Source organism: Papaver somniferum, chromosome 6 (genome assembly GCF_003573695.1).
Source record: "Papaver somniferum cultivar HN1 chromosome 6, ASM357369v1, whole genome shotgun sequence".
NCBI classification, from domain to species: Eukaryota; Viridiplantae; Streptophyta; class Magnoliopsida; order Ranunculales; family Papaveraceae; genus Papaver; species Papaver somniferum.
In genome coordinates, this window is record NC_039363.1 from 46,069,223 (window position 1) to 46,092,540 (window position 23,318).

The 23,318-nt window shown below is 42.6% G+C and overlaps 1 long non-coding RNA gene across 8 annotated transcripts; it reads left to right on the forward strand.

The window, feature by feature from the left end:
• Positions 1-697: 697 nt before the first annotated feature.
• LOC113287460 lies at positions 698-6,298 on the forward strand. Of its 8 annotated transcripts, XR_003330079.1 has the most exons (13): positions 698-769; positions 904-1,136; positions 1,243-1,375; positions 1,508-1,599; positions 1,684-1,763; positions 1,892-2,428; positions 2,517-2,625; positions 2,732-3,474; positions 3,578-3,764; positions 4,001-4,061; positions 4,175-4,281; positions 5,126-5,206; positions 5,984-6,250. It is a non-coding gene; the product is annotated as an uncharacterized LOC113287460 (long non-coding RNA). The 8 variants fall into 8 exon arrangements; XR_003330074.1 differs by having other exon boundaries at positions 4,001-4,281; positions 5,984-6,260; XR_003330076.1 differs by having other exon boundaries at positions 2,732-2,846; positions 2,941-3,474; positions 3,578-4,281; positions 5,984-6,260.
• The last annotated feature ends 17,020 nt before the right edge of the window (positions 6,299-23,318 follow it).

Genomic DNA, 23,318 nt, shown 5'->3' on the forward strand with positions numbered 1-23,318 from the left:
GGTTGTTGAACTTTGACTGCACCTAGTTTGTTTATGCTTGAGAATCTTCTCTTCTGATATAAGATTCAATCAAACTAGATCGAAATATCGACAAGGATCTTTAGAATGTATGTAGATCTAAAGACGTCCTGTGTTAATCCGTCGTTAACAGACTCTGTTCTGTGTGTGATTGATCACAAGAGATTCAAGTTGTTTGTGTGCAGGTGTTTGTTGAAGATCTAAGAAGATTTGAAGACAAAGAAGATTTCTTATTTGAGTTCATAATCTTTGGTGTGCACAAAACTTGATCGGCTGGGGATCCAACTATAATCGGTTTATCTTTTGATAGGTTGGATTGATTAGTTGCGTAGATCGACATGAATACATTTCTTTGTGGTTCATAGTATTGATTGCATAGTCTAAACAATTACTTTCACTACACCAAATATGGGTTTTTAGCAACTCAGATTCGCAATAGAAATGTAGCTGTCGCGAATTCTTGGTTGCGAATTTCTGTTGCTAAAAATTCGCAACAGCAGCACTTTCGCAACTGCTGTATCTCAGTTGTTATTCGCAATTGTTTTTCTTTTAGGCGTGTGAATTATCCGTGTGACAACAAACACCTGCGAACACTTTTTTTCCCGAGCATGCGAATTCCGCGTGTGTGCTCCTCTTATCCTTAGAGAAAATATCCCTCCTTGATTCATTTCAACCAATCGTCCTCTCTCACTCTCTCAGAAACGGGCAAAGAGCTCTGAAGAAAACCTCTCCCGCCGTTGAAGCAAGTAAGGTATGGATGATGATTACTAGGGTTTGATGATGTTATTTCTGGTCTTTCTTTGTTTAAATCGATTAATGATGCTATTACTATTAGGGTTTGATAGTTAGGGTTTCTAAATTTCCTCTTTTGTTTCCTTCATTCAGTAATTTGTGGTTTTAGCTTCGAAGATCGATTCGCGTTCATGGGGATTTCTTTTTCAAGTTATCGAAATTAAAACCCCTAAAATACCACAAGCAGAATAAGTAATAATCTAGTACTTGGATTTAGAATTGGTTTTAGACGGACTATTACTACTACTAACTCTATGCTGCCTCGGTATTTACAATTTCATAAAGCTACCACAAACAAGAAGAAGATTGTCGGACCTAATTTACAGGTTTAATTTTGATTTTATTTTTTCATTTGATTCAAATTGAATTATTAGTAAATTATGATTGTTGCCGCTGTTTAATTGATGATGGTGGTGTTGTTTGTTTGTGTAGGTTGTACGTATGGATTTATCGAGACCTGAACTCGATAACACAGTTAATTACTTAGAAGCTGATTACTTTTCATCCTCCTTCATTGTTTACACAAGACCTAATAAATCTTTGATTGTTGTCATTTCTGGTGCAGGTAACTGTTACTATTTTATTTTTTCCTTTTCCTTTACTCTTCCAGTCTTTCTTTCTTACATTTGATTTACCATCTATTTTTGCTTATACTTGTGTATCGTGTTTTACATTTGCACCCGGGAAATAATATCAGATCAGCATGTTTATACTACCTGCATCAAGGTGAAACATAAGAGAGTGGTCGTGGATGTTGAGAGTTCAGTGGACGTTGTTTACAAGCTGAAGGTTTGATCTCGAACATCATCAGTTAAGTTCAATGTTTCACGGACCAATCTTGTGTTTAATTAAACTAAAAAGTCTTTTCCGTAGGAATCACATTTGAGTCGAAGCCAGGTAGCGTACAAAAGGAAGCATTTGGTTCACTTAAACCGGTTGATGGAGAACATGTTGTAAGAAGTCCCGTTACCTTTAGCTGGACTACTATTACTTCTAGTAGCTTGATTTCTCTTGCTTGATCATTTTTGAGATATTGAAGTTCTTAACATTGTTTTTACTTTTTATGATTGGTTTTGGGCAGGTGGACATTTACACTGATTACCATTTAATTTGGGGTATACGCTTAACTTGTGATTTCTGAAAGCAGACATTGTGATTGCTGCAGCCAGGAACGCAAATATGGTATGACGAGATTCGTTCCATGCCCCTAAAGTTCCAATCTTGTATGCCACTGAAACATTTACATCCACAACTACTGGTCTGTAGTCTGTAAATTACATCAATTAAGCCTAAACATCCTTGTTAGATTGAAAGTTCAAGCCTATTGCCGTGGCACCCCTTAGAAGCAAGGAGTGAAGGAGGTTGTTACTACTGTACCATGAGGGTAGCTGTTACCGTTATTTCACAAAAAGGAAGAATCGGGTAAATGTGTACTGCATACTTGCAGTGGATCCGATACGTTCCATGTTGTTAATATAAGAACAGACATCGAATTTGTGTTTTTCGCTGGAGGCTTCGAGACACCTTGCATTTTAAAAAGGTCAAGCCTATAAAATTCGCTAATCCAAATTCTCTTTTGTATGGTCATCTCTCCAGCATTGATTCGTCCGGGACATTGGTAAAATTTACTATATCTCATACAGCTTGTATCGCTGCTACTAGATGTTTTTTTTTTCTTTTTATTAACATAAGTTCGTGTCGTGCAGATGAAATTGACATGGGTAAGTGGTGATAAAGAACCTCAACAGGCTTAATATGGTGATGGAAATTCACATGCATCAGATGCTGATACATTTACTCAAAAGCAAATGTGTAGTAAGTCTCTTAATATTTGTTGAACAGTAACTTACCGGAATCTAGTGAAATGAATAAAATGCTTCAAATCTTTTGTATAATGCTTCTAAAATGTCTGTCGATACAGATTCAACAATAAAAAGTCCAATTATTGATTTTGGATGGCATGACCCTGGTTACATTCATTCAGCTGTGATGACTGACCTTCAACCATCAACCACCTACTCCTACAGATATGGCAGGTAAAACGTATGTCTTCTTGTTAGTTGGGTCATCGATTAAGATTTTTTTTTGCTTTTGTGAACAAATATATATTCTGAAATTCCATGTATGCAGTGATTCAGTAGGCTAGAGTAATCGAACAAAATTCAGGACTCCACCTGCAGGGGGTTCCGATGAACTTAAATTCCTTTCCTTCGGGGATATGGGAAAGGCCCCTTTAGACGGGTCCATTGAGCACTATATTCAGGTGTTAATTGTACAAAATTAAATAGAAATGGTACCCGTTTAACTCTTATTATTGTGTCAAGAACAATGCATATGTGAACCATGACTAATAACCACTGGATTGATCTATTAACTAGCTTTTCTTTCAATGTTAGCCCCTCAGTACTAGTTGGTAGTTTTTTATTTGAAAGACCCCGTATGGCCGTATTGCCTGCTGATTTTTTTTTCATAGTAGCCTGGTCCTCTTTCTGTGATGGAAGCCATGCGGAAAGAAGTAGAATCAGTCGAAGTGGACTCAGTCTTTCATATCGGAAACATAAGTTATGCCACTGGTTTCCTGGTAGAGTGGGATTATTTCCTTAGCCTGATCCAGCCAGTTACTTCTCATTTCACCTACATGACAACAATTGGCAACCATGGGAGGTATGGAAATAGTACTCACACATCCACTTACAACTTACTGAGTAACCATTTAGGTCCAAATACATATTACTGAGGAAGAACTAATGAGCTTGAACGTAACCAGAAACTACATAAACTCCGGATCGGTTTATATAACCCCAGATTCTGGTGGAGAATGTGGAGTTGCTTATGGGGCCTATTTTCCGATGCCCACATCTGCGAAAGACAAACCCTGGTATTCAATCAACCAAGCCGGCATTCACTTCACTGTAATCTCAACAGAACATCCTTGGACTGAGAACTCTGAACAGGTAGACTTGTGTTAATGACCATTGACTGCAGAATACATAAGACATAATTCTTGTGAGCTATTGTTATTCATCTTTAATAGTAGAAGTATGAATTGTGCTTGTTGTTTTACGTAATGCTTACTGATGTGTAATGCTCATTGATGTCGTCTTTGTGTTCATAATTGTTGCTTTTCTTATCATCAAAGATTACAAACCCAAAAAGATGTTAATTTTGTCTGCAATTTTCATATCTATAGGTATTTAGCTGTGAGACTGATGCATATCCCTTGCTAAGGGATCTTTGTACTAATACTATAGGTATTGATATGCTGTCAAATGGCAGCTGATTATCACTCGGAAACACCTCATTTAACAAGTATCCAGGTAGCTGACAGTTGTGGTTCTATTATTTGTGTGCTTGTCATTCATAGTAGAATACCAGTTCTAGCTAAAACTGGCTTTCTTTTGACTGCCGTGAGGACATATTTGGAATTGGGGGAGTGCAAGACATTTACTCGTGCATGTTTGGGTTCTTCAGGTAATTAAAGTACGAAACTGTTATGCTTTAGTTTACAAATTTTGTTTATTTTCATATCGCTATGTCTTATTTTAGAAGAAGAAACAAAGGAAAAAGAAACCCGCAGAGAGATAATTGACTCGTCCTAATTTAATTTAATGGTGGGTTTGGTTGCAGAATTCATGATTCCGGGGAATTTATAATCCTGTGGGATTGTAAATTCCTGGATTCATGCTAATCCCTCGCGTGTTTGGTAACACGGTCAAAATAACTAGGATTTATGGAGTTTTCTTGTTTGAAAGTCCATGTATGTTTGGTATTAGGATTAATAAAATTGTATATATATATATGGTATTTTAGGATTAAAAATGTGGGTCCACAAATCCCTTGATAAGTTTTCCAGCAAATCTTAGGGGGGAGGGGTCGGACTCCATATGGAGGATTTGCTGGAAAAGTGATTCCCGTAGGAAACCTGTTTCCAGGGGATTTGAGGAACCAAACGTACCAAAGGAAACACAATTCCACCAAATCCTCTGGACCCATAAATCCCACCTTTAAAATTCTGCATCCAAACCCACCATAACTGAATTTTATTAAAGTGGCCTGTTGAGATTTACTCGTGCATGTTTTGAGTTCTTCAAGTAATTAAAGTATGAAACTGTTATGCTTTAATTTACAAATTTTGTTTATTTTCATATCGCTGTGTCTTATTTTAGAAGAAGAAACAAAGGAAAAAGAAACCCGCAGAGAGAAAAACTGATTCGTCCTAATTTAATTTAACTGAATTTTATTATTTTATAGATGGGATTACTTTTCTGGATTTATGCATATTTTCTGCTAACTGTTGTGGTTAAACTGCTTGTAGCCTGCTGCTCGGGAATTTGAATTGAATTAAGAGTGTAATGCTACCCGCTGGTCTCCCGAGGAATTTGAACGTAAGTTATAGGTACGCTTAAATTTTCGTCTCATTTTCTAAGGAGCATTCTGTATACTAATACTGCCACTTAACTTGCACTTTCCCCTTCCGTAGACTTTGCTGCTGGGCTATAAAATTTGGCATCAACTTTTCTGTGTTCTTTCCCATTATTCAAGTTAAATGTTACCAACTGAGGTTCAGGTGTTCCGTCTCATGTCATTAGTTTATGAGCACAGTGGAAACTTTGACACCAAAATTACCTAACCTCAATTGTGATAAACGGCTTATTTCTTTCTTGATCGTCATCATTTGTCCATGGAAACTGCACGACGAAGTTCAGTTAATGCGGTGTACTGATAATTTTAGCAGTTCTGTACAGATATGGAGCACACTGCACAAAATAGATTTTTACCCAAGTGTAGTGTTCTACCGAAGTATACTGTTCTAGATTGATGTCTTTGAATGTACATGTACTGCCAGTAACCACCTTTCGGCTTTTCACTGTACGTACATGTTCAATCAAGATGCACTATTTACTTCATTTCACCATTTCTGCATTTGCCATATCTAATACTCACCATGCATTGAGATTAGATATTCTTTAGAGATTCCCAGTTATTAATAATCAGTAATTCTCTGAAGTAGATGCAATTGGTGTTCATTCTGCTTTTTTAATGTTGCTTCGGGTTGTTGAACTGCCCTTGCTTCATCCATTTCTTGTAGATGGCCTCTTCAAAGAAGGCTTGCATTGTGTCTTTCGATGAAGTAGATGCAATTGGTGTAATTCTGTTTTCCTGTGTAATGCAGCAAACCGCCGTGAGAAAGAAGCTTAATTGAAGAAGCAAATCAAGAAGCAGCAGGAGGAAGCTGAAAAAGAACAAAGAAGTGAGATGAGGAAACAGCTGATTCGCAAGTACGAGTTTCTTATATTCTTTGTATATGTGTCTTCTCTTACTTCTGAAACTAAACTAAGAGTGTTGATTTAAATCTAGAAGAAATGTAGTCACAAATAATAAACATAGTTGTTTCCTTCCCTTTCTTTTGTTAAATATTTTTGATGTTTAAATATGTATAGTTGAGCACATCAATATTAATGGTGAATCGTTTGACTGATTGATTGAACCACAAGAGTTACAGGGTTATGGGGTAGTTGCAAGAAAAAATAGAAATGGGGTGAAAAGATTCTTACTAGGTCAATGAAGGCCGACCTGTTTTTTTTTTGCAAAACATTCGCAACAGCCGCATCCTGTTGCTAAATTTTTACCACGAAAGTTTTGGTCAGTCTTCGCTGACTTAGTCAATATTTTAGCAACTAATAGTAAACATTTTGCAACTGCGCAGCTGTTGCTAAATATTTGAGTCGCAACAGCGGGAAACTGTTGCGAAAGCCGTTGCGAAAATCCGAGCCGCTCCCCTTCGCAACAGATGAGTGCTGTTGCGACCCCGATTCGCAATAGCGGGAGGCAGTTGCAAAACTCCATTTTTGGTGTAGTGTTTGGTAGTTGTTGAATAGATTGATCTAAGAACCTGACAAAGGAGTTTATTTGTTAAACGGAAGAGCCTTTTGTCAAACTCGTATCACGTTGATTGAAAAGAGTTGTTACCGAACATATTTGTTGTTCCTTTACTGTTTGGAATACGAACCAAAGGAATTGTTCCAAGTGCGTGACTTATTGCAAGTTGGAGACGCAGGATACTGAGGGAACTAGGTGAACTGTAGGTTTAGATTTTTTATAGCGGCTTAATTCTGAGAGTATTCAATTCTGGACAAGGTCTCTGTGTTCTTCTGCATTTGCGGTTTCCTCGTTAACAAAATCTTGTTGTGTCTTTTACTTTTCTATTTCCGCAATTATAATTGATTTATTATAACTAGAAGTAAAATACACAAACGTTAATTCCTAATTACTTGATAGCAATTCTATAGTGTTTGGTTAAGTCCGAACCTATTATCAAGTAATCATACTTCATTGTTGTATTGTCTCGATCTTGTATCCATAGTCAATCACGCAAGTTATCTTGTTGTTGTATTGTCTCTATCTCGTATCCATAGATGATCACACGGAGTGTGAACCGATTCGTTTTATTGTCTCGACTCAGTCCATAGACAATCACTTTCGAAGAAAGGACTTATAGGTGGAAAAGTTTTAGATTGAGGTGTATTTGGGTACCCTCGCCTTTTCAGTATTGTCTCGATCTAGTATCCATAGACAATCACACAAAGTGTGAATACCGAAGTTGCTGTATTGTATCGACTTTGTCCATAGACGATCACACTCGGTAAGAGGGTATATCTTTGATTAGTAATCTTCTTTTATCCCAGTTAATCATTTTTCCAGTAAAACGGGTTGAAATGGTATCGTGATCAATTTCAATACCGGTAATCATATGATTACATTTCTTATCGTACTTGATAATATTCGAAATCACCTTTCGGTGTACCCGACAAATGTGGCAAAAGTAAGCTTCTTTATGATCAATATTGTGAATATTAGTGTTAGAGCACTGCTCGGTCGAACTCGCAAGCGTTGCTATCTCAAGCTTGTTTGTCCAGTTTAGTTGATCAAAACTATATACTTGATTTCTTGTCTACTTATAGTTATGTCTAGGATTAGGATAGAATGTGTAGTTGACCTTTCGACTTCACGACGTTCACCAATTGAAGAAGAAGATCTACTGAGAATCTTGGAGGAACTTCATCAACAAAAGGTATGTGGAGACTAAAACTTATCTATCACTGAGAAGTATATACTATTATATCTTCTAACGAGACTAAGTCGTATAGCTATATAGACTTTTACATTATACACATTTGATATTTCGAGCCGAGTTTATCTCGCTTATCTATTTCTCGAGATATGTGTTGGAAGCTTTTTGCTTTAGCTATGCTCATCATATTCTTGACGAGTTTAGTTGGAAACAATCTATTTATTGGAAATAAAAATATTTAGTCAAAAGATGATCATGTGAAAATTACCTTGAACATCTTACATGATTTGTGTGAGACAGTCATTTGATGTTAACTTGGGAAGTTTCGTATTGATCATTCGATCACTTGAAAATTACTTGAAGCTAATGGTATGTGTGAGATTACCATTGTCGTCTTCCAAGGATGTTTCAATGATTGAAATGAGAGTTTACAACAATTACCCTTGTGTGGATACAACACAGTATGCATACCTAGTATGCGAATTGTATTATGATGATTCAGATCTGGAACTCTTGTTTGCGTACCTAGTATGCGAACGGATTTACCTGAGAAGGTTCGGAACTCTTATTTGTGTACCTAGTATGTGAACGATTTTACCTGAGTTAGGTCCGGAACGGTTGTTCGTGAACTGAGTTTGAGGACGGCTTGACTAGGCCAAGGTCCGGAGCTGCTGTTCGCGAACATAGTGGTGCATTTCTAATATCAGTTATGTATGATTCTCATACTCATGAACTAAAACATTTATGATTTAAGGAATGAAATCTTTGCAAACCGTGACTTAATGTTCATGAATAGATTCTTGTATAAGTACTTTGTACGATTACGAATCAAACCGATTTCGATTCAATTCGTTCATATATATTTCTATGAGATAGTGAACAATTGAAAAACTCTATTTGAAACACAATTGGATTCATTTGATTATTCTTTCATGATTGATTGATCTTCATATTTGATCTAGAAGTGTTAGATGAATATGGTGAAGATAAAAGTGTTCATATGGATAACTTGGGTTAATTCTTATTGAGCCAACTCAATATCCACGTTTAGGTACGGTTACCCATATCTAAATATAAGTATATTTTATTTGTGTGTAACAAGCTAAGCCCATCTAATGGTGAAGATTGATTGCTTTATTTCTAAGAAGACTTAGCTTGAATATTAAATCAGGAGTTCATCTAACGGTGAATATTGAATGCTTTGTTACTAAGATATCTTAGCTTTGATTGTAAGCAACCCTGATTTGAAAGGCAATATAAGGGAGAACTCTAGCAACTGGAAAACCTAATCCCGACACTTTCTTTTGTCCTAGTTGAAAACTAGAGTCGATTCTCCTTTAACCTAGGTTTTTCTAAAACCATTATTAGGTTAACGACTTGGAGACTTCATTTGGGATTTGTGAAGCCAGATCAAACTATTTTCTCCGTAGTTCTGTATTTTAATCTTACTTTTTTTATCGTATTGAGTTTTATCTTCTCTAAAATTTACTCGAGATTTATCTCGATAAGAAAGTGTTTGAGGGTGAAAACAGTTTCTGCTGGTTTCGGTAATTTCGTGTGTTGTGTGTGAGAAACGAGTCTAAACCCTAAACAATGTACTACAAGGGAGTATTTTAGATTCGATAGATCAATATGTACAAATCCGGCCTAAACCAATAAATGGTCGTTCCAGTCTTGCTTCGGTCAAAAAGTGAAGGAGAAGGGTTGGTTTTGGGGAGGGAAGTAAAGAGGGTGTTGAGACCAAAATAGTTGATTCTGGAAGAGTAGTTGTATTGACTTTTATCAGAAAGCGTAAGCTAACAGATGGGAAAGCTAACAAGTGATTTCTGAGTGTTGTATGCTCCTGACCAAAACTTGTTGTTCGGTGGTAATAAGTAAGACCTATTTATACAAGCCGAAGTGAAACGTAATATGGTCTCGTAATAAATGGAAACGGACGAGTAAATGGGAGGAGGTGGTAACCGGTAACGCCTGGAATTGATGTTCCATAATGAAGGAAAGCGTTTCACCATTACTCCCTGTATTTACTAACTGCCTCATTCTTATGACATTGTCTTGTAACGGGCATAGTGTACGCCGTGTAAACCGCCAAACCAATACCCTAATGAGCATCCCCCAGTTTGTGACATGTGTTGATGTCTCGAGTGTTTTCGTGGAAAACATGTAGCATGTTGCTGCTGTTTGGCAAGTTGAGCTTGAAAGACTTGCCGGCTCGGTGGTGACTCTCGACGGTCGAGATTTGTATCTTGAGAGGAAGGGTAGCCGTTGATTATTGCAACCCTTTGTTTGGTATCCAGTGGCATGAAAGTATGGATGGCATGGCTTTAACATGGTTAGGCGTGGACAATCTTGGATTTTGGCATAGTTTAGGCGCGGCCAAGCACTAGGGTTTTGGCATAGTTTGGGCGCGACCAACGACCAAAATTAGGGCTTGGAACAGGCCCAAAGGTTGTCACGCGTTAGCTGGTGACCTTGGACGGATAAGATATGAATCTTAATGTAAGGGTGTCCGTTGATTGTCACAACCCTTCGTTTTGGCAGCCAACGACGTGGAGTAAAGGCTGGCACGGTTTTGGCATGCTGTGGGCGCGGAGATGTGGCGCGGCATGCCATTGGCACATGCGCATGGTTGGCACATGCGCATGGTTGGCATGCCTTGGCACGGAAAGGTTGCACGGCATGCCATTGGCACATGTGGCATGGTTGGCATGCCTTGGCGTGGAGATGCGGCTGGAACGGCATGCCATTGGCACATGTGGCACGATTGGCATGCCTTAGGGCGGAAAGGTTGCACGGCATACCATTGGCACATGTGGTGCGGCTGGCATGGTTGGCATGTCTTGGCGCGGCGATCTTGGACATATGGGATCTGTATCTCAGGTGGAAGGGTGGTCGTTGATTGTTGCAACCCTGCGTTTTGGCAGCCGTGAAGGAAAGGCCAGTATGGCATGGTTTTGGCGTGGACAAGCTAGGATTTTGGCATAGTTTAGGCGCGGCCAAAAACTAGGGTTTTGGCATAGTTTGGGCGCGGCCAAAAGCTACCACGCGTTAGCTGGATACCTTGGACGGCTAAAATTTGCATCTCATATGGAAGGGTGGCCGTTCATTGTTGCAACCCTTCGTTTTGGCAGCCGTGAAGGAAAGGCCGGCATGGTTTAGGCGTGGCCAAGCTAGGGTTTTGGCATAGTTTGGGCGCGGCCAAAATTTGGGCCAAGGGCTACCACGCGTTAGCTGGCGATCTTGGACGGCTAAGATTTGCATCTTAAATGGAAGGGTGGCCGTTGATTGTTGCAACCCTTCGTTTTGGCATCCAGCGGCGTGAAGACATGGCCGGCATGGCTTTATCACGCCTTAGCGTGGAGACGTGGCTGGCATGATTTTCCATTGGCACGGTGGCATGGTTGGCATGCCTTGGCGCGGAGACGTGGCTGGCATGGTTTTTCATTGGCACGGTGGCGCGGCTGGTATGGTTGTCATTCCTTCACGCGGAGACGTGGTTGGCATGGTTTGCCATTGGCTCGGTGGCGCGGGTGGAATGGTTGGCATGCCTTGGAGCGGAGGCGTGGCTGACATGGTTTTCCATTGGCACATGTGGTGCGTCTGGCATGGTTGGCATGCCTTGGCGCGGAGACGTGGCTGGCATGGTTTTCCATTGGCACGGTGGCGCGACTGGCATGGTTGGCATGCCTTGGCGCGGCGACGTGGCTTGAACGGTATGCCATTGGCACATGTTGTGCGTCTGGCATGGTTGGCATGCCTTGGCGCGGAGGTGTGGCTGGCACGGCATGCCATTGGCACATGTGGTGCGGCTGGCATGGTTGGCATGCCTTGGCGCGGAGGTGTGGCTGGCACGGTATGCCATTGGCACATGTGGTGCGGATGGATTGGTTGGCATGCCTTGGCGCGAAGATGTGGCTGGCACGGTATGCCATTGGCACATGTGGTGCGGCTGGCATGGTTGGCATTCCTTGGCGCGGAGGTGTAGATGGCACGACATGCCATTGGCACATGTGGTGCGGCTGGCATGGTTGTCATGCCTTGGCGCGGAGGTGTGGCTGGCACGGCATGCCATTGGCACATGTGGTGCGGCTGGCATGGTTGGCATTCCTTGGCGCGGAAATGTGGCTGGCAGGGTATGCCATTGGCACATGTGGTGTGGAAATTAGGGTTTGGCCTATCGAAACCCTAATTAGCATTAAAAAAAGGTACCCTGTTAATTTTCTCGCAGACATATTAAAGGGTTCATTAAATGCGCTTGGTGGAGACATTATTACTCAAGTTCTGTGACGTCACTGTTTGACTAGAGTTTTACGATTTTAACCCTAAGATAAAAACCACCATCAACATTAAGTCCTGCTTAGCTCGGAACAGGGGCATTGTTGCGAGGTAAGCATGAGACAGTGATAGGCAAGAACAGAAGCGAAACGTAAATTATACAAGATGGTCAGGAAAATCCGTCTAACCTTTTTCGGAAAGTAAGAAGAATTCGTGATCCTCTTATTTGGCGGCTTCGCGTGAATTCTTTTCGTGGTACTGCAGGTTGGGTCGGGACGAAGCCGCTAATGTAGATTTGACGTGAAATAAAAGCCACTGGCATTGGGTCGACTCGGGATTAGCCGTCAGCATTGGTCGGCTTGGACTTGGAGCCATTAGCACTGGATCGGCTTGGAATGGGAGCCGCAGGTATCGTGCGGCTTGGAAAGGATTCACAGGCGTTGTATTGGCTCGGACGTGGTTTAGACTTGGACGTTGGCTCGGGTTCGGTGTCGAAGGGACTTGGCGTGGCGCGGACTACTTGGAACGACGTTGTCATGGCATGGCGCGGACTGCTTGGGACAGTGTTGGTTTGGCGTGGCGTGGATTGTTGGCGCCGTGCAGCTTGCTATTGTAGGCATGGTTCCTCTTTTCTTATGTAGCTCAAATAGGGGATCTTTCCCTTATTCAAATTCCGAAAGTGTTATTCCCATAAAAGGGGGCGTTACTCCTTCTCCTCATGTTATGTTGCCAGTTTTGCTTTCAAGTCTCGGTGCTGGCGGTAGAGAAGCAATGACGCGGGGAAGTGTGTCTTAGACACGTACTTCCACGTTTTCCCACCAAACCTAATTATAATAGGGTTTAGTTAAAAACCTGATGTCACGCCTTAATTCACAGCTAGTAGAAGGCTTTCCTTTTTGGACTTCATCGCTCTGCTGGATATAAGAGATGATCTTGAATCCTTCGTTCACACAGGTCGTCCTGAAATCGTGCCCATCCTCTTTACAGGTATCGTCTCGTATTTTCTGCTGGTTTCCCATTTTGTCTTCTTTCTTATGTAAGTTGCTGGTGTAGACAGGGTGAAAACTTACCCCCTGGTTTTATAGCGCATAATGGGATCTTCCAGTGACAATCATACCTCTAACTCTTCGGAGAGAAGCTTTGGAATCGGCGAAAACCAATTTTCTTCTCATGAGGAGGCATTAGATAGAATTGAATCTCTGTTCCGTGAAGCTGGCGAAATTATTCAGGACATACCTTCTACCTATCTAGGCGAAGTGCGGGTGCGTGTTCAGACCTTCTTGGCTTCGGTGAACATGGAGGAGAAGTGGGAAGATGACGAAGCACCCCAGTGCGTTGAGAGGCTTCAATGCAACAAAACTTCTTCGCGGCCCAGTGCTGGGGTGGAACGGTTCGCTTCTCGGTTGAAACGGCGGAAGACTGAGTTTTTGAAACTTTTATGGGAAAGCCAACGTAACTTCCCTGTCCAAGACAGTGTCATTATCCTTGATTCTGATGCGGATGAATCGGGAAATCCTCCTCAAAAGGTCGCTGAGAAGACTTTCGAGGAAGATGACGATGCGGTTGATGAAACTGAAACAACTTTTGGAGTAGACGGCGAAAATTTTGTCGGTGACATTGGGGGAGTCATGGTGGCATATGTCGGGTCGATTGTTGAAGCGGACGTCGGGAAGGGGACAGATGTTGTTGCTGCTGAGACGATTTCTGGATGGGATGTTGAGGTTGCCACTGCTGACGTGGCTTGTGGATGGAACCTTTGTTGCCCGAGAGATTGTTGGGGAAAGTGCTTGAAAGAGCTCTGACAGAGGCGTAGGCAACTCGTGCATCTGCTTTCGATGACCAGTTTCTCTTTTTTATTTTTTCTCTTTGTTGCATAGTCGTCTTGATGCTTTGCAGACTCATTTTTATCTTATTTGAATTCATGGCGAAGTTAGGGTTTCGCCAAATTAGCATCCCGCTTGCGGCTTCACATCTTTGAATAAAACTTCTTATTTGAAAGACCCAATCTTCTATTAAAATAGGTTGTTCGACTTTCCATGTTTATACATCATTCCCTGCAGAGTTTTGAATAATTGAAAAGGGTATTTCTTGCACGGTTTAGGCTTTTCTGGTCGCGACTTGCGGGTTAGTGGTTTCTTGATGATTTGGGATTTATTTGGCATGTGTTTTTTTTCTTTTTCTGAGATTCGGAAAACTCGTTTAGAAGGAAAGGTATTCTTTAAATAAAATGGAACCCTAATGAAGAATGCAAAATGGTGCATTCATCTCGGAGGGGATACAAATATTGAGTGGAAAGAGAAATTGCTGAAGAACATACTAAAGGAAGAGTGATGGAAGAGAAAGTAGTAAAGCGCTCTAGGTATTGAAAGGTTTGAGCCATTGCGAGTGAACTATCACGCCCTCCATCTTGTCGGTGTTGATGAGTCTGCAATAACCACCCAGAAGGATGTCTGCCACCAGATATGGTTCGTCTTCTTTTTCTTTAGGTGGATCGGTTCGAACAACTATCTTTACCGTCATCTTTCCGACTTGAAACGAGGTCACTTTGACCACCATATATCCGATTTGAAACGATTTCGGGTGTTGTGTTACCGTTTGAATATTGGTCTCGTCAGTTTCGACTGCAGCTTTCAAATTCTTGGCGAAGCGCTTGAATGGCCCAGCGCCACGCTCACATCTCTTGACAGCGTCCGTGTTGGTAATCGTACTGAGTCCCCATGACGGGATAAGAAAAGAGATGACTGGTTGTAGAGAAGATTGTTCAACCAGACTTACTTGTGTTTAGAATCTATGAGTCAGCACCAACGGGCTTTCTCCGGGTGATCTAGTTCCGTTGGTAAGTCGTTGACACGGAAACAGGTTGGACGGCTTGTTGGAGATTCTTTCGGGTGTCGACGTCGGCAGGGGGATGTTCCCAGTTTTTCTTTGTTGACTAATACCCACGAGCTCCCCAAGATCATGTCGTAACTTAGTTCTTTGACAATGTGGAACTTGTTATGCGTTATGGCGTCTCCCATCTTAATCTCGTGGTTAACGTAGCCGTACGCGTTCAGGGCTTCTCCCTCCGGGTTCTTGATTACATATGGGGAATGGGTAGCCTCCTGCTTCAAAATTCCCACAGCTTTCAGAGTCTTGAAGGTAATGATGTTGAAGTCAGAGGACGCGTCGATTAGTGTGTTACCGAATTCAATGCCTCTTAAATAGGTCGTGGTCAGCAGTCCCCAGTTGCGCTTTTCAGTACCGCTTCCTGAGAGAGCTTGGGCTCTTGGCGCGGCTTCCGTAGTAGGAAAGAGCCGCTTTCCCGACACGACACGATTGAGAGCTGTGAAGATATCTTGACGCTGCGCCTTGGAAAGGTAGAGAATTTCGCATACATGATGCATCATGGATTGTACAGTCTCGTGCACGGAGTCCCCAGAGACCCCACAATTTCTGACTGGAAGTGGATCTCTATGCACTCCCTCATTTCCCAGCTGAAGTTCCCCTTCTTCTACCTTTTCCTTGAAGATATGCTTTAGTATATTGCAATCACTGGTTGGGTGATGAACAAATCTGTGATAGTGGCAGTATTTGGGGTTTGCCATCTCGGCCTCGGTCGGTGGGAGCCTGGGAGATGGTAGTCTGATAACATCATCTTGAATCCATGCCTCTAAGAGTTCGATCACCTCCTCGATGGGAAATGGAAAATCCAAAACACTTCCTTCAGCTTCGTGATGAGGCATGGGAACTTTAGCGGCGGCCCTCCGTGGCGGAGTTGTTCGTCGTGCTGGCGTCGCGCGTTTAGGCTGCTTGTCCGCAGCTGAGGCCCTCCTTTTCCCTCCCTCATCTACTACGCTCACATAAGAGGGACCGGTGTTGTATTTCTTTTTGACGAGACGTCTACTCCCACGAGTTTCGTGTACGTCTTCGGCTCTGGTTGGTCTAGCTCTTTCTAATAATGCTGGTGCTGTCGTGGATGATCGCTTGGCAGCTTCATGGAGTTCAGAGAATGTCTGTAAACGTAGGTTCTCTAGCAAGGCGCGGTAAATGGGAACCATACCGTTGATGCAGGAATTCACCAACTACTGCTCGGTCACGTTTGGGTCATGACAGTCTAGTGCTTGAACATTGAATCTTTTGACAAAATCATTTGGTGTTCGTTGTCTCGTTGGTACATCCGTCCTAGGTCCGAGAAGGTAACTTTCTCAGACATGAAGAAGTAATTTTTGTAAAATGCGGTAACCATGTCACCCCAGTTGGGGATGCTGTTTAGTGAGATGTTGTTGTACCACGTGTATGCTCTTCCGGTAAGCGATTTCGAAAACTCCCTCAGACGAAGAACTTGATTGTATTCGCATTCGCCTAGGGACTCCAAGAATCGAGAGATATTCTCACGTGCATTTTTGGTGTCGTCGTACAGAGTGAATTGAGGAGAAGAGTATCCTCTTTGAAGTGGAATTATTTGTATTTCAGGTGGGTAAGGGGGTTGATGCTGATGCATGTTTATTTCATCACTTTTGATTCGATTCTGAAGAAGTTGCTCCTAATCCTCTCGTGTGACAAAATTGGACGACTGATTTCTCTCCAATGGGGTTCTGGAACGAACCTCTTCGTCCGCGGAGATACGCTCTGCTGAGGTGCCGGCGAAAGGGGTGTTGGAGGCGTTTCCCATTGGCTCTGGATGGTGTAACTCCTGCGGTAGCTTTTATGTCAGGGCTTTGAGAAAGACGAGTACTTCTTTCTGAGTCGAGACCATGTCCGTCTGGGCTCTAGCAAGAACCTCCTGTCTTTCCATCAGATCAGCAATGGTGATGTAAGGTCTGCTTCCTCCGGCCCCTCCGGTTTCTCGTCATGATGGTGGAGTAACTGCAGTCCTAGTGATGGTCGGAGGTGCCATGCTCGACAAAGCATTATGGGCGGCAGCATCGGCTCTGGCCCTGGTGACTGGTGGTGTAACACCTGAAGGAGCACTTTCTGTGTAGCTTGGATTGGTAGGAGGTGTAGAAGCGTTAGGGATGGAAGCAGTCCTGGACCTGGTGATTGGCGGTGTAACACCTGAAGGAGTGATTTCCATGCCGCCGGGATTAGTAGGTTGCGCGTTAATGCCGTTGGGAGAAGTGTTAGAAACAGGGACGGTTTCCGTGCTGGTGTTCTCAGGGTTCGTTGCTGACCCGGATCTAAGCTCTACCATATTGAGTTTGGAATTGAAAGACGAAATTGAAAGCTATGAGTTGATATTGCAATCGAGAGACTGGTCTCCCACAGTGGGCGCCAATTTTTTGAGGGTGAAAACAGTTTCTGCTGGTTTCGGTAATTTCGTGTGTTGTGTGTGAGAAACGAATCTAAACCCTAAAAAAATGTACTGGAAGGGAGTACTTAGATTCGAGATATCAATCTGTACAAATCCGGCCTAAACTAAGAAACGGCTGTTCCATACTTGCTTCGGTCACAAAGTGAAGGAGAAGGGTTGGTTTTGGGGAGGGAAGCGAAGAGAGTGTTGAGACCAGAATAGTTGATTCTGGAAGAGTAGTTGTTTTGACTTGTATTAGAAAGCGTAAGCTAACATATGGAAAACTAACAGGTGATTCTGAGTGTTGTATGCTCTTGACCAAAACTTGTTGTTCAGTGGTAATAGGTAAGACCTATTTATACAAGTCGAAGTGAAACGTACTCTAGTCTCGTAAGAAATGGAAACGGATGAGTAAATGGGAGGAGGTGGTAACCAGTAACGCCTGGAATTGATGTTCCATAATGAAGGAAAGCGTTTCACCATTACTCCCTGTATTTACTAACCGACTCATTCTTATGACACTGTCTTGTAATAGGCGTAGTGTACGCCGCACGCTGTAAACCGCCAAACCAATACCCTAATGAGCATCCCCCAGTTTGTGACATGTGTTGATGTCTCGAGTGTTTTCGTGGAAAACATGTAGCATGTTGCTGCTATTTGGCAAGTTGAGCTTGGGAGACTTGCTGGCTCGGTGGTGACTCTTGACGGTCGAGATTTGTATCTTGAGAGGAAGGATAGCCGTTGATTATTGAAACCCTTCGTTTGGTAGTCAGCGGCATGAAAGTATGGCCGACATGGCATGGTTAGGCGTGGCCAAGCTTGGATTTTGGCATAGTTTAGGCGCGGCCAAGAACTAGGGTTTTGGCATAGTTTGGACGCGGCCAAAATTAGGGATTTGCGTTGGGCCAAAGGTTGCCACACGTTAGCTAGTGACCTTGGACGGCTAAGATCTGCATCTTAAATGGAAGGGTGGTTGTTGATTGTCGCAACCCTTCGTTTTGGCAGCCAACGACGTGGATGAAAGGCTGGCATGGTTTTGGCATGCTTTGGGCACGAAGATGTGGCACGACATGCCATTGGCACATGTGGCATGGTTGGCATGCCTTGGCGCGGAAAGGTTGCACGGCATGCGATTGGCACATGTGGCATGGTTGGCATGCCTTGGCGTGGAGATGCGGCTGGCACGGCCTGCCATTGGCACATGTGGCACGGTTGGCATGCCTTGGCGCGGAAAGGTTGCACGGCATGCCATTGGCATATGTGATGCGGCTGGCATGGTTGGCATGTATTGGCGCGACGATCTTGTACAGTTGAGATCTGTATCTCAGGTGGAAGAGTGGTCGTTGATTGATGCAACCCTTCGTTTTGGCAGCCGTGAAGGAAAGGTCAGTATGGCATGGTTTTGGCGTGGCCAAGCTAGGATTTTGGCATAGTTTAGGCGCGGCCAAAAACTAGGGTTTTGGCATAGTTTGGGCGCGGCCAAAATTTGGGCCAAAGGCTACCACGCGTTAGGTGGCAACCTTGGACGAATAAGATTTGCATCTCCGATGGAAGGGTGGTTGTTGATTGTTGCAACCCTTCGTTTTGGCAGCCGTGAAGGAAAACCCGGCATGGTTTAGGCGTGGCCAAGCTAGGGTTTTGGCATAGTTTGGGCGCGGCCAAAAACTAGGGTTTTCGCATAGTTTGTGCGCGGCCAAAATTTGGGCCAAAGACTACCACGCGTTAGCTGGCGATCTTGGACGGCTAAGATTTGCATCTTAAATGGAAGGGTGGTCGTTGATTGTTGCAACCCTTCGTTTTGGCATCCAGCGGCGTGAAGGCATGGCCGACATGGCTTTGGCACGCCTTGGCTTGGAGACGTGGCATGCAAGGTTTTCCATTGGCACGGTGGCGTGGTTGGCATGGTTGGCATGCCTTGGCGCGGAGACGTGGCTGGCATGGTTTTCCATTGGCACGGTGGCGCGGTTGGCATGGTTGGCAAGCCTTGGCGCGGAGACGTGGCTGGCATGGTTTGCCATTGGCACGGTGGCGCGGCTGGCATTGTTGGCATGCCTTGGCGCGTATACGTGGCTGGCATGGTTTGCCATTGGCACGGTGGTGCGACTGGCATGGTTGGCATGCCTTGGCGCGGAGACGTGCCTGGCATGGTTTGTCATTGGCACGGTGGCGCGGCTGGCATGGTTGGCATGCCTTGGAACAGAGACGTGGCTGGCACGGTATGCCATTGGCACATGTGGTGCGGCTGGCATGGTTGGCATGCCTTGGCGCGGAGGTGTGGCTGGCACGGCATGCCATTGGCACATGTGGTGCGGCTGGCATGGTTGGCATGCCTTGGCGCGGAGGTGTGGCTGGCACGGCATGCCATTGGAAAATGTGGTTCGGCTGGCATGGTTGGCATGCCTTGGCGCGGAGGTGTGGCTTGCACGATATGCCATTGGCACATGTGGTTCGGATGGCATGGTTGGCATGCCTTGGCACGAAGACGTGGCTGGCACGATATGTCATTGGCATATGTGGTGCGGCTGGCATGGTTGGCATGCCTTGGCGCGGAGGTGTGGCTGGCACGGCATTCCATTGGCACATGTGGTGCGGCTGGCATGGTTGGCATGCCTTGACGCGGAGGTGTGGCTGGCATGGCATGCCACTGGAACATGTGGTGCGGCTGGCATGGTTGGCATGCCTTGGCGCGGAGGTGTGGCTGGCACGGTATGCCATTGGCACATGTGGTGTTGAAATTAGGGTTTGGCCTATCGAAACCCTAATTAGCATTAAAAGAAGGTACCCTGGTAATTTTCTCGCAGACATATTAAAGGGTTCGGTAAATGCACTTGGTGGAGACATTATTACTCGTGTTCTGTGACGTCACTGTTTGACTAGAGTTTTACGATTTTAACCCTAAGCCAAAAACCACCATCAACAGAAAGATATAAAAAGTAATCACAACAGTTCTTCGTCTCAGACTCTTGTGATTCTGCAATAACTTCTTATGTTAATCAGTTAGGTTATTGTGAGGTGACTAATATTTCTAGGATGCTCTTTGGGAGTATAATACCGGATTATTAGTTTGTTCTTGTTCACCTTAATTTTATCAAAAGACGAAACAAAAACCGGATAAAGAATAGACATATCTGTGTAAGATAGATTTGTTTATAAGTCTTCGACTTTGGGTCGTTGCAACTTTTAGTTGTGGGTGAGATCAACTAAGGGAATCTAGTGCATAGAATCCGGCGTGGTTCTAGAGGCGTAAAGAACGCAACTGTACCTTAATCGGTGTGAGACTTGGTTAGGGCTCAACTAAATTCCAATCTGAGGTTAACTTGTAGTAGGCTAGAGTCTGTAGCGGATTAATACAGTGTGGTGTTAAAATATGGACTAGGTCCCAGGGTTTTTCTGCATTTGTGGTTTCCTCATTAACAAAATTTCTGGTGTCTGTGTTATTTCTTTTCCGCATTATATTTGTTTATATAATTGAAATATCAAAGGTTGTGCGTAGTTCAATCAGTTAATAAATCCGACCTTGTTTGTTGGATAGAACTTGATTGACACTTGGGCATTGGTCTTTGTTACCGTCCAAGTTATTTCTCATATCAATCAGGCTCGCAGATTTCTATCTGTTTGATTTGCTGATCTGATTGAGAAAGAAATATAAACTCTTTGATATAATTCTTGATTGAGTCTTATTTTTAAGTTGACGCTCTCGGAATTAAATTGGAGTTTAGTCCATACAGATTGCCGAATGAATTATTGGGTGTGATTGTTATACCCCCGCTTTTTCAATTGGTAACAGAGCAGGCAAACACGCTAAGACCTCATAAATCTGTGTTTTAAGTAACCCAATGTGTATGGACAATAAATTATATGTTAACGCTTCACCAGTTTTAGATCCACCCAACTCCGAGTGTGTTATAGAAACCATCGATGAGGTTGTGGGTTTTGATCTAGAGAAAATCATCAAAAATCTTTGTCGAGAGAAACAACGATTGATAAGGAAAATTTATGGTCTTTATTGCGAAATTTACATCAAAGATTCTGATCTTCGAGAATGTTCTGAAAAGTTAGTTGATCTCCAGAAGAAGTTTGATGAACAAATCCGGATCAACACTGATCTCGTTGCCGATATTGCAAAAAATAAGGATTTTTTTGAAGTCTGTCAAAGAATCTTCAATGGTTTTGAGAAAATCCTTTAATTCTTGCTTGAAGTATTGTTGGAAGTCAGGAGATAAGCGAGGGTTAGACTTTGTGAAACCTGATATGACTCAGAATTTCTCAGATAAGTTTTGTGATGTTGGTTCATGCATATTCTGTGGTTCTCATAATCATTTTCAACATACATGCATACCTTTTAAGAAAAGAGTAAAGGTTACTAGTGATCTTCGTAAGAAAGCTGAACAACTGTTTACTACTATAAAGAGGTGTACAACACTAACAGGAAACCCCAAATGGGAAAGTAGTGTTAGTATGGGAGCTTTTGCTCTAAAATCAACATCACCCTTTCAATGGTTCCTTGATAGTGGATGTAGCCGGCATATGACAGGTGATCTTTCTTGGTTTGTGAATACAAACGATTTTAAAGGAGGACCAGTAACATTCGGAGATGAGAGTTGATGCTACATAAGCAAAAATGGGACAATCAAATTACCAGGTGTTCTTAAAATCCATGATTTCGTATACGTTAGTCAGATTGCAACAATTATACGTTAGTCAAGTTGCTGGCATAAGGTATCACTGCTAATCTTCTTTCTGTTAGTCAAATTTGTGACAAAGGACATAAAACTATCGTCAGTGCGAATGGATGTGACATTGTAGACAAGACTGGAAAAGTAACTTTTCAGGTAACTCGTGGTAAAAATAACTGTTATGTCTTGGATACTCAGTTTAATAATTTTTGCAATTTGACTAAGGTGGAATCTACACATCTCTGGCATAAGAGTTTTGGTCACATCAATTACAGTCTTCTAACTACGATCATTGATAACTTGTTAGAGGCGTTCTCAAAATCAATGCCAAGATTGATGGTGTCTGTGGTGCCTGTCAAAAGGGTAAACAAACTAAAATTCCGTATAAATCATCTCGAGACATTCTCCCTAAAGATCCACTTGATTTAATTCATATGGATCTCTTCGGTCTTATTCAACAACCTACTGTTGTTGGAAAGAAGTATGCTTTAGTTATGGTAGATGATTACACCAGATTCACTTGGGTGGCATTTTTAGCCCATAAAAATGAAACCCTAAGTGAGTTTAAGATTATTGTTAATAGAATCCAGAATGAACAGGGTCACAAACTAAAGAAAATTAGAAGCGATCGTAGAACTGAGTTCAAGGGTACCAAAGTGTTTGAATTCTATGATAAATTAGGGATTATTCAATAATACTCACCACCCATTACTCCACAAGCCAATGGAGTTGCAGAAAGGAAAAATATGAATACTCAGGAAATGGCAAGGGTAATGCTCCATAACAAAAACTTACCATTAAAGTTTTGGGGAGAAGCTGTTTTTACAGCATGCTATTTGATTAACCGTGTTTATTTACGGTCTAAGACCCTAAATACTCCTTATGAGTTATGGTATGTTAACAAACCCAACCTACACTATCTCAGAGTATTTGGCAGTAAGTGCTACATTCTAAAATATCGAGAACAGAAAGGAAATTTGATTCCAAAAGCGATGAAGGTATTTTCTTGGCTATGCATCTGACAGTAGTGGTTTTCGAACGTACAATCTCATAACCCATGTTATGATGGAATCAAAAAATGTTATCATTGACGATCTGAGCGATTTCCGTCATGATGACTCTCCGGCTGAATTGCCTCTAATGGAGACAATTGAGAAAGTCAAAATAGTCTCAGAATAAGTGGAAGTTGTACCAACTGTTGCAGATCCTGACATTT